The 11,422-nt window shown below is 38.7% G+C and overlaps 1 pseudogene; it reads right to left on the minus strand.

The window, feature by feature from the left end:
• Positions 1-8,389: 8,389 nt before the first annotated feature.
• LOC113887290 lies at positions 8,390-10,829 on the minus strand (annotated as a pseudogene).
• Positions 10,830-11,422: the final 593 nt, after the last annotated feature.

Below are 11,422 nucleotides of genomic sequence, written 5' to 3' on the forward strand. Positions count from 1 at the left end.
GGATTGAGTCATTCATTCTTAAAATATTTTAGATGCAGTTTCATTGAAAACAAAGCTTTGAAATATCTGAATGTGCAGAGAAGACTGGGGATTGAAGGGGATGAGGGAATGGAGAGATTGGGCGTGATGTGAAGAGTTGGATGAGGTGAGGCTGACGGTTCTGGGTGAACAAAGCACCAGGAGAAAAGTATGTATGTGAATGATAAGGGCTGCAGTGGCTGCAAGTATGGGGTGCAAACACATATACACGGTAGAGCCGAGGAGAGAAAGTAGTTTGGAGGTGAGTCCAAGAAGGCCTTGAAAGCATTTGGTGTCCCAAGAAGTTCATACTTTATTCTAGAAACATTCAGGCATTTAATTGGCATCAAATATTTTTGAGTAGGAGAAGGACTGGAGAAGGAAATGGCAACCCACTCCAGTGTTCTTGCCTGGAGAATCCCAGGGACGGTGGAGCCTGATGGGCTGCCGTCTATGAAGTGACTTAGCGGCAGCAGCAGCAGCAGCAGGAGAAGGACACAATCAGATTTTTTTTTTAATGTTAGCAGTGTTCCTCTGGCAGTGCTATAAAGAACAAATAACAGATGAGGAACAAAATGGAGATGCAAGAAAATGGAAAGTCAACATTTAGGAGACTCTGCACATACTCTAGGGCTTCCCAGGTGGCACAGTGGTAAAGAATCCACCTGCCAGTGCAGGAGACATAAGAGATGCTGGTTTGATCCCTGGGTCAGGAAGATTCCCTGGAGTGGGAAATAGCAACCCACTCCAGTATTTTTGCCTGGAAAATTCCATGGTCAGAGGGACCTGATGGCTACAGTCCTTGGGGTAGCAAAGAGTCGGAGATGACTGAGCACACACACACATACTCTGCTGCTAAGTTGCTTCAGTCGTGTCTAACTCTGTGCGACCCCAGAGACGGCAGCCCACCAAGGCTCCCCCGTCCCTGGGATTCTCCAGGCAAGAACACTGGAGTGGGTTGCCATTTCCTTCTCCAATGCATGAAAGTGAAAGTGAAGTTGCTCAGTTGTGTCCGACTCCTCTCGACCCCATGAACTGCAGCCTACCAGGCTCCTCTGTCCATGGGATTTTCCAGACAAGAGTACTGGAGTGGGGTGCCATTGCCTTCTCTGCATACATACTCTATTTCTTCTCAAAAAAGAATATTTAATGGAAGCATAACTCCTACTCCTGAACTTTTCTGAAGCACAGGTATTAATTTAGCAGATTGGGAATGTAAAACGGCATTCAGACCCCAAGAATAGTATATTGAAATGTGTAGGCATGAGTGAGCACATGCAGTAATCTGCAGGTAGTCTCTGTGATGTTTGTAAAGACAAGCTTGAGAGAGGTCTGACTCCTCACTCTATGCAAACCTACACACTTCTAGTATTTTGATTTTTTTTTTCTTTCTGCCTGAAGAACATCCCTTAAAATTTCCTTTTGTATGGCTATGTGAGCAAAGATTTATTTTATTCCTATATGTATTTGGGTTTATTTCTAGATTTTCTATTCTGATACCTTAATATGTATATCTGTACTTAACTGGTTTCATACATTTAATAATGTTTTAATATCTAGTCACATTAGTCTTCCCCTTATTACTCTCCTTTTCTAGATTTTTTTTCCTGAAAAGTCTTGTTTTCTATTTTTTCCATGTGATCTTTAGAATTAGCTTGCCATGTTGTCTAAAATTCTGGTATTTTTATTTGGATGACATTAAATTTATATCTTTAATTAGGGAAAACTGACTTCTTTATAGTATTGAATCTTCCTATCTAAGAGTAAGAGGTGCCTTTATATTTTGTCAAATGTTCTTTTGTGCCCTTCTTACAGATATTACCCATTTCTTGCTAACCTCTTTTCTAGTGAGTTTACCTTTTATTATTATTTTGCACTTTAAATGTGATCTTTTCCAATATAATTTCTGATTGGATGTATATTTGAAAGCTGTTGATTTCTCTTATATTAGTTTTTGTACTCAGCTACCTTACTTTAAGTAGACTTGTGGAGCCACCATTTCACATTCCTACCTGAGTGCTGAGTGTTCACTTTTTCACTTCCTCATCCTCTCTGTATTGTCTGATGCCAGCTGTCCTGGTGGGCGTGAGGTGGGTCTCAGTGTGGATTTGGTCTGAGTTGCCTTGGTGACTGATGCTGTTGAGTATCTTTGCATGGGCTAAAGAGCCACTCAAATGTCTTTCTTGGTGAACTTACAAACTTTTGCCCATTTTTAATTGGGTTGTCTTTTATTTAGTCCAAAGAATTCTTTATATATTTTGCATACAACTCCTTTATCAGATGTATGATTTTCAGATATTTTTTCCCAGTCTGCAAATTTTCTTTCCATTTTTAAATTTTTTAGGCCATGCTGTGTGGCGTATGGGATTTGGGATCTTAGTTCCCCAACCAGGGGTCAAACCCGTGCCCCCTGCATTGGGAGTCTTAACCACTGGACCACCATGGAAGTCCCTTCTTTTCAATTTCTTAAGAGAGTCTTTTGAAATGCAAAGATTTTTATTGCTGATAAAATGCAGTTTAGCAGTTTTCCCGTGTATAGACTGTGCTTTTGGTGTCACGTAACCTTCAGCAAATTAGGAATAGGGGGAAACACATTCAATTTGATAAAGAACATCCACAAAATACTTACAGGTAACATTATACTTTGGAAAAGGGAATGGCAACCTACTCCGGTATTCTTGCCTGGAGAATCCCATGAACAGAGGAGCCTGGTGGGCTACAATCCCATGGGGTTGCAAAGAGTAAGACACGACTGAGCGACTAATACAACAACCACCACCTTACCTTGAATTCTTTTTTGGTTTGTACTTTTTGCGGTTGATTCTTTTGATTTTGGGGAGAGGTTTTTGAGTATGTGAGCATATCATCCACAGAAGTCAGTATTACTGTTTTCTTTTTGATTTTTACCTCTAATTTCTTTTTTGTCTGTTTATATTAGATAGTATCTCCAAAATGATGCTGAGCAATAGAATTGATAGGTCTCAACTTAGCACGTGATTATTTTTATAGATGTGTGAGAAATTCCCTTATAAAAATGTATATAATTCATGTGAGTAAACTTCAGTAAATGAACATCTATATTGTTTCCAGAGTTCTGTTACAAATCATACAGTAATTAAATATTAATATTTTGACACAAAGAAGTTTTTAAATTACTGTAAATCAAGTCTGTAATTATATTTTTTATTTTTCATAATAATATTAGCTAACATTTATTGAGCTTTACTATGCAGACCATAATGTGTTAAATGCTTTACCTACCCTTATTATTGCCATTTTACAGATTTCAAATAGCTTCTGCAAGGTAACCTAGCAAGTAAGTGGTTGAACCAGGATGCAGACCAGGTCTGTTTTGTTTTTCTTTCTCCATTTACATATTTTATTATTTATTTTTATTTTTAACTTTGTTATAGAACACTTTAAACATATATATGAAAGGAGAAAGAGTGGTAGAGTGAATCCCTGTATACATCACCATTTTCAACAATTACCAACATTTTCCAATCTTGTTTCGTCTATCCCTTCTCATTTTTTTCAGTGTTTTAAAGCAAATCCCAGATATCACTTCATAAATATTTCATTATATTTCTCTGAGTGAGAAATTTTTTAATATAACCACCATGCCATTAGTACATCCAACAAAATTAATAGTTATTTCTTAGTATCATTTAATATTTAGCCCATTTTAAAACCTCTCCAATCATTTACTGGTGTTTTTTTACTGTTAGTTTTCTCAAATTAGTATCCAAACAGTTTTATGCATTGCATGTATTTCCGAAGTCTCCTGTATTTGTTGACAGTCACCTCCTCACCCTGCCCTCTCCCCACACACACCTACTTTTTTTTCTTGTAATTGATTCCATGGAGAAGCCAGATCATTTGTCCGATAGAATGTCTCATACTCTGCATTTGGCTGACTGCTTGCTCTTTTGGAATCCAAGGTCCTAGTGCTCTTAGCTATAATATACTCTATTTCTCATTATCTTTCATAGATGTTGTGAGGAGGATATGAAAATTTACAAGAGACAGCCCATTAACTTTCAGTGGCACAGATATTATAATACTACTGGGCAGTTTTATTCTTTTATAGTACACATCCGTCTTGCTGAATTTTCAGGCTCTAATACTCTGGAAAAACCTTTAAAATACAGCTTAGTTTGTCCATGGACTTCAGGAATTTGATTCTTCACTTCTGGGCATTTATAGCCTAAAGTCTGCTTTCCTGTGACAACTTAAGGAAAAACATACAAGGTGAAAGTTGTGAGTTACGTTTTATTCACGGAGCTTACTGAGTACTATAGCCTGGGAAACAGCCTCTCAGTTGCTATAAGGGGACTGCTCCAAAGAGTTAGGGGGAGGAGCAAATATGTATATGAATTTTCTTAGCTGGGAAATACACATAGTCAAGCATACATCTTGTCAAAAAATTACTGCTAACTACAAAGAATAGGTATGTCAAGTTAATAATTTTAGTGCTTTTCTTTATATCGAAAAATCAATCAATCTTCCTGACCTTGTCTTAGACATGACACTACAAATATAAGTAACAACAATGAAATAAATTTGACTTCATCAAAATTTAGAACTTTTGTACATCAAAGTATCACTCAAGAGAGCCAAAAGACAACCCACAAAGTAGGAGAAAATGTCTGCAAATCACATATCTGACTAAAAATATAATATCCAGAATATATAAAGAGCTGCAACTCAACAATAGAAAACAACCCATTGCAAAAATGGGCAAAGGATTTGAATGAGCTTTTCTCCAAAGATGTACAAATGGTCAATAAACACATGAAAATATGCTCATCACCAGACTTCAGAGAGGGCTTCCCTCATAGCTCAGTTGATAGAGTCTGCCTGCAATGCAGGAGACCCTGGTTCGATTCCTGGGTTGGGAACATCCCCTGGAGAAGGGACAGGCTACCCACTCCAGTACTCTTGGGCTTCCCTTGCAACTCAGCTGGTAAAGAATCCATCTGCAATGTGGGAGACCTGGGTTTGATCCCTGGGTTAGGAAGATCCTCTGGAGAAGGGAAAGGCTACCCATTCCAGTATTCTGGCCTGGAAAATTCCATGGACTTGTATAGTCCATAGGGTTATAAAGAGTCAGACACAACTGAGCGACTTTCACTTTCAGCCTTTAGAGAAGTACACATCAAATAATGAAATACCACTTCACGCTTATTATGGTGGCTATTACAAAAAAGCAAAAAATAGCAAGTGTGGGAACAATGTAGAAAAATTGGTACATTGTTGGTGGAAACATAAAGTGCAACTGTTGTAAAAAGTAAAACATAGAATTACCATATTGTTCTACTCTAGGAATTTTACTGTGAGATATACATCAAAAAAATTGAAAACATGGACTCAGATACTTGTGTACTAATGTTCTTAGCAACATTATTCACAATAGCAAAAGGTAGAAATAAAGTATGCATCAACAGATGAATAGACAAAATGTGGTATATATATGTACACAATGGAATATTATTCAGCCTTAAAAAGAAATGAACCATTGATACATACTACAACATGAAAGAACAGTGCAAACATGATAAGTGAAATATGCCAAACACAAAAGCACAAATGATTCATTAAATGCCTTATATGAGGCATTTAAAAATAGACTAATTCATAGAAACAGAAAATAGACTAGAAGTATAGGCAGGGGCTGGCTGTGTTCAGTCTCTCAGTCATGTCTGACTCTGTGACTTTGCCTGCCATGCTCCTCTATCCGTGGAATTTTTCAAGCAAGAATACTGGAGTGGGTTGCCGTTTCCTCCTCCAGAGATTCCCCCTGACCCAGGGATCGAATCAGTGTCTCTTACGTCTCCTGCATTGGTAGGTGGATTGTTTACCACTGCGCCATCAGGGAGTAGAGAGCAAAATCCTAAGTTATTGTTTAAAGAGTACAAGTTTTCTGTTTGGAATGATGAACAGTTTCTAAGTAGGGGAGGTTATGAGTATGTTGGGAAAAGGAAAATACTGGAACTCTTTGTACTTTTAGCTCAATTTTGCTGTGACCCTAAAACTGCTCTAAAAAGTCTATGTTTTAAAAAAATTTCTGGAAATAGATTGTGGTGATAATTACACAACATTGTTAATTTACTTAAGGCCACTTAATTGTATACTTAAAAATAGCTAAAGTGGTAAATTTTATGTTATGTATTGTTTACTAGAATTTAAAAATGAACCAAGGAGAGAAGTTCTAGCAACTATTTAAAGCTTTATTATCTAGCCATGTGATTTTGAATCAAACATTGCTCCATGTTTATTAATAACTGTTTTGTTGTTATTCCTGTCTTCTCTGTTTCTCTTATAATCCATATTAGAAAATTCTGTCTCTGTCTTCAAAATGTGCTTTGGCCACTTCTCTACCTCAACCACAACCCCTGCCCACAGTTTGAATCCCTGTCACTTCTCGCCTGGATTCTGTGGTAGACTTACTAACCTCCCTACTTCCATGCTGCACGCTCTGTACCCTGTAGTCTCTTCTCTGGGCAGCAGGTCATATCACTGCCCTGCACAAAGCCCTCCCATTAAACTATCGTGTATTTAACATGCCAGACACTGTTCTAGGACAGTGACAAAAATCTATGACCTCATGGAGCTTATATTTTAGTGAATTTAGAATACAATGCAAATTCTTAAGTGACCTACAAGCATGTTATGGTCCCAGGTTACCTCTCTGACTTCATTTTAGGCCATGGCCTTGTGGAAAACAGTTCTATAAACAAGATTAGAATTCTGTTAGAAAGGAAGTAAGGGGTGAGTAGTTGTGGTTAAAAAATATTCATGCTTATATTGAAAAAATGCTTACCAAATTTCCCTCCCCAGTGAGACAACCTATGATGTTATCTGGATCCTTTGTTCAGGTTCAAGATGAAGAGTTTTGACTGATGTATGTTGTCTTCCTCATCAAGTTTGGATATGGCCCCTTGAGGTCTGGCAACCAAAACTTGTCTATATCTAACATATCTAAAAAATGGTGGAGAAAAATAGAATAACTACAATGGAAGTCTAATTCTGGAAAGGAGAGAATGGATGAAAAATAGAACAGTTATCGTTGATCCATAGCATACATTATACCCAGCGGGGCTAGAATAAGGAAGACTCCCCCTTCCCTGGTGGTGAAGTGAGTTTCTTGGCCAGCCAATTGGCAACCACCAAATTTGTTCTCTCTAGGGATCTTCTTTATTGGCCCCTGGTTCTTCCTGCTAGATAATCTTGCTTGTTCTTATTCTTCATGGCTATACCAGAGGTGGTGGTGGTGACTGTTTTGTTGCTAAGTCATGTCTGACTCTTTTGTAACCTCGTGAACTATAGCCCACCAGGCTCCTCTTTCCATGGGATTCTCCAGGTAAGAATACTGAAGTGGGTATTTCCTTCTCCAGGGGATCTTCCTGACCCAGGGATTGAACCTGTGTCTCCTGCAATGCAGGCAGATTCTTTACCACTGATCCCCCTGTAGGTATGGAGTTAATGCCCTTTCTTGAGACTGACTACTCAGCTTTAGCTGTGGTACAAGTTGGGAGCCTAGAAAGGCAATAGACTGATAGGCCTGGGGATTCTTTGTCAAGTTTCTATAGCAATTCAGTAGCCCTTGGTTCAATTCCTCCTGCTAGTTCCTGCAGCCAAATATTTTTTTCCTAGTCACTATAGCCAGAGGATGCAAAGTTCTGATAGTCTAGCCTTGGGTCCTACACCCACCCCTGGAGCTGGTGGGGGAGTTGCTTTTCTCTTAACCCAATGTGTGTGGGGGGGGTAGGGGGTGGGTCCCTGTTTTATCTTATTTAAAAAAAAAAATTTTTTTTTTAGTCCATGGGGTCACAAAGAGTTGGACACGACTGAGCGACTAAGCGTGTGAGCTAATATGACTAGGCAGCCTATCTATTGATGGGTGGGGCTGTATTCCAGTCTATGGGGTGGCAGAGAGCCAGATATGACTTAGACAACAGCAAGACTCTTGAGAGTCCCTTGGACTGCATGGAGATCAAACCAGTCAATCCTAAAGGAAATCAACCCTGAATACTGTTGCTGAAGCTCCAATACTTTGGCCACATGATGCAAAAAGCCACGTCAGTGGAAAAGACCTCATGCTGGGAAGGATTGCAGGCAAAAGGAGAAGAGGGCGACAGTAGATGAGATGGTTAGATAGCATCACCCGCTCAATGGCCATGAATTTGAGCAAACTCTGGGAGATAGTAAAGGACAGGGAAGCCAGGCATGCTGCAGTCCATGGGGTTCCAAAGAGTTGGACATGCTTTAGCAACTGAACAACAATACATACAATCATTTTCAAGCAGATTATATTGCACACTAACATGTTCTTTTCATCAGTGCATTGTTAAACTAAAAGTGGAGAAGTAACATATTAAGGAGAAATAATGGGAGACCTATGTTTCTGAATAAATTGAACAGCACAGAAATAAAGGAAATTAGAAGATTCACGCAGTTCAGCTCTTTTAATCAGCCAGTCAGCTTGCTGGCAACAAGGCAAGGCTTTCGTTGAGAAAGATCCTGTGGAGTAGGCTTGTGGTTGCCAGTGATCTCTGTCTTATCTGGAACTGCAATAGGAAGTTGCTTGTTCTTCATTTTTGCCATGTTGTAATCCCCAGAATTGAAGTATTTTTTCCCTTTCTGCAAACATTTTCTTAAAAAATCTGAACCTCTAGGCTTTTGTCCCAGATGAGGATCCCTTGCTATTAATTTTACTTTTTCAGCTTTCTCTGGACTCGTCACTTTATCTTCCAATTCCTTCTGCTTCTCTGTGGAGGCTGCCTCAGAGACTTCTTGAACATATTGCTTGTTCCCCCTTGTCCTGCTCTGCCTGATTTCAAATAAAGATGATATTACCACAAGAAGGGGAAATGATGGCTTGGTGAAATAGACAAATAATGTACACTGTAAGACATGCTTTAGCTCTAATATTCTCCACTCCTGTGGAGAAGACATATGTTGCTCACATCTATTGCTTGTGACACATTTCCATGGGTACACTCACGAAATAATGTCAGTCTCTGGTAGCTATCCATAAACTTCCCTTTCTTCCCCCAGAAAGCATATTGGAATGTACATATATTCTTTCAAAGTGATGCTATTACAGAGATAACCTGAATCTAATTAATTTTAAATGTATCACTTGTAAATTTTGGTACTTCATTATTACCGACAAATTTCTGAGACTTAAGTTGGAATTGATTATAACTCATCAAGTGTGTCACAATTGTTATACATTTGTTGAGGGAAGGGTCTCGTTTTTGGTACCCCAGTACTCCTGAGTAATGTTTTGATATCTTGGTAAAATTAACCTTCTTTCTTTGAGCACACATTGCCAAGTGACCAAGGTGGGCACCCAAGACAATGGGGGATGTCTACTGGATCAAATATTTTCAGAATAATGCACCAAGCAGATAATTATATAGGAAGTATTAGGAATACTGTAGATTTTCAATATAAAATGTCTGTTTTCCTCAGTGCTTCAAGAATCCTGTTTTCTTTCTTCAGAAAATGTAAACTGGATAATTTTGACATAGAGCTAATTAATTGTCTAGTCTCCCATACTGTACTAAGTATGAGAGGATATTGGACCATGTTCCCATGGCATGTGGGATCTCAGTTCCCCAACTGAGGATCAAGCCCATGCCCTGTGCAGTGAAAGCCTGGAATTTTAACCACTGGACCTCCAGGGAAGTCCCTATTAAGTGTATTCTTCTTACCTTTGTGTACTTCTGGGACAGAAGGGTCAGTAACAACTGAACTATTTTAACTATGGAAATAATGTCTGTTATTAAATTCCCAGCACAAAATTAATCACTTGGGTAAATTAACAGAGGGTAAAACTAGCATCGGTATCATCCTAAAAATCAGTCTTTTTCTGTAAAACCACGTAAGATAGTTCCTCAGAGAAACTTGAAGCAGCTGGCTTTCAGGGTGCATAAGCCTACGGGGTGGTGTCTTAAAACCTGGAGAAAGCATTAGGCTTCCTTATTCTGCTTTCATTTCCCTTTTTGGCATCATTCTGGAGCTGTTTCCTCATCTGTGATGGAAGGGAAGCAGCAGGCTAGAGATTTAATAATGTACTATTGCAGATTTCCTCTCTAAAAAACAAAACTGTAGTTAAATGTGCAACAACAAGTATGCCCCATTTCAAAGGAGACTACTGTGCAAAAATCCAGTTTACAGGTTTGGAAGGTTGCAGGGTGAGCTTCATTTTATAACATGCAGCAAGTGTACACAAGGGTAGACTTATGTAATAACGTATTCCCCTAATGTTTTTAAATAGTATGTTTGTTTATAGACTTTTCTATACCAGGAGGGGAGCAAAAGAAGCAGACAAACCTGAGGCTGGCTAAAAAGCCTCAGAAGACACGGCCAAATGGGTGATGTATCAGAAGTGAAGATAAAACATGTAGAAGATAATAATTAGAAAATTAATCCAATAAATATTTCTTAGTTTTTGCTTAAACATGTATTAAACAAAACAATACAAAATAAGACAGGATTCTGTATTCCCAAGGCAGCATCACTATCTTATGTGATGGAAATAGAGAATAAGTTCAGAATTGCATGGTACAATTTGTTTCTTAAAAGTATATGGAATATATGTATAACTGAATCATTTTGCTGTACGTCTGAAACTAAAACAACATTGTAAATCAACTTGTCTCTAATATACAATAAAAATTAAATTTAAAAAGTATATAGAAATGGAAGATGGTGAAGTAGCCAGAGAAGACCAGGAAAGGCAATATTTGGGAAGCAGAACTTGCAAGGTAGAGAGGCCAAGGGGTGGAGAGAGCCATTTCAGAAAGACACAAATGACTGTGTAATGTGGGGGCTCACAAGAGCAGCTTGACTACAGCAGAGGGTGAACATTTCTAAAAATCTACTCTTAATTGATTGTGAGACAATGCAGCAGGCTACAGAAAGCATTTGTAAAAATGGTGCGATAAAAATGCATTTTAGGACTTCCCTGGTGGTCCAGTGGTGAAGAATCTGTCTGCCAATACAGGAGACACAGATTCCAGTCCCTGATCCATGAAGACCCCACATGCTGCAGGGCAATTAAACCTGTGCACCATGCCTTCTGAAGACTGCTTGCCCTAGAGCCCATGCTCTGCAACAAGAGAGGCCACTGCCATAAGAAGCCCAAGCATCACATCTAGAGAATAGCTCCCTCTTGCTACAACCAGAGAAAGATTGCGTGCAGCAACAAAGACCCAACACAGCCAAAAAAGAAATAATAAACTTTTAAAAAATGTGTCTTAAGAGAACAACTTGGTAGTGATGTACAGGATGAAATTGCAAGGTAGATTGGGTTGAAGGCTGTTGAAATAATTTAAATCATGTCAGTACATATTTATTGAGTTCCTACTGTATCATTGCATTCTATACTATG

This window comes from Bos indicus x Bos taurus, chromosome 3, assembly GCF_003369695.1.
Source record: "Bos indicus x Bos taurus breed Angus x Brahman F1 hybrid chromosome 3, Bos_hybrid_MaternalHap_v2.0, whole genome shotgun sequence".
In the NCBI taxonomy this organism is placed as follows: Eukaryota; Metazoa; Chordata; class Mammalia; order Artiodactyla; family Bovidae; genus Bos; species Bos indicus x Bos taurus.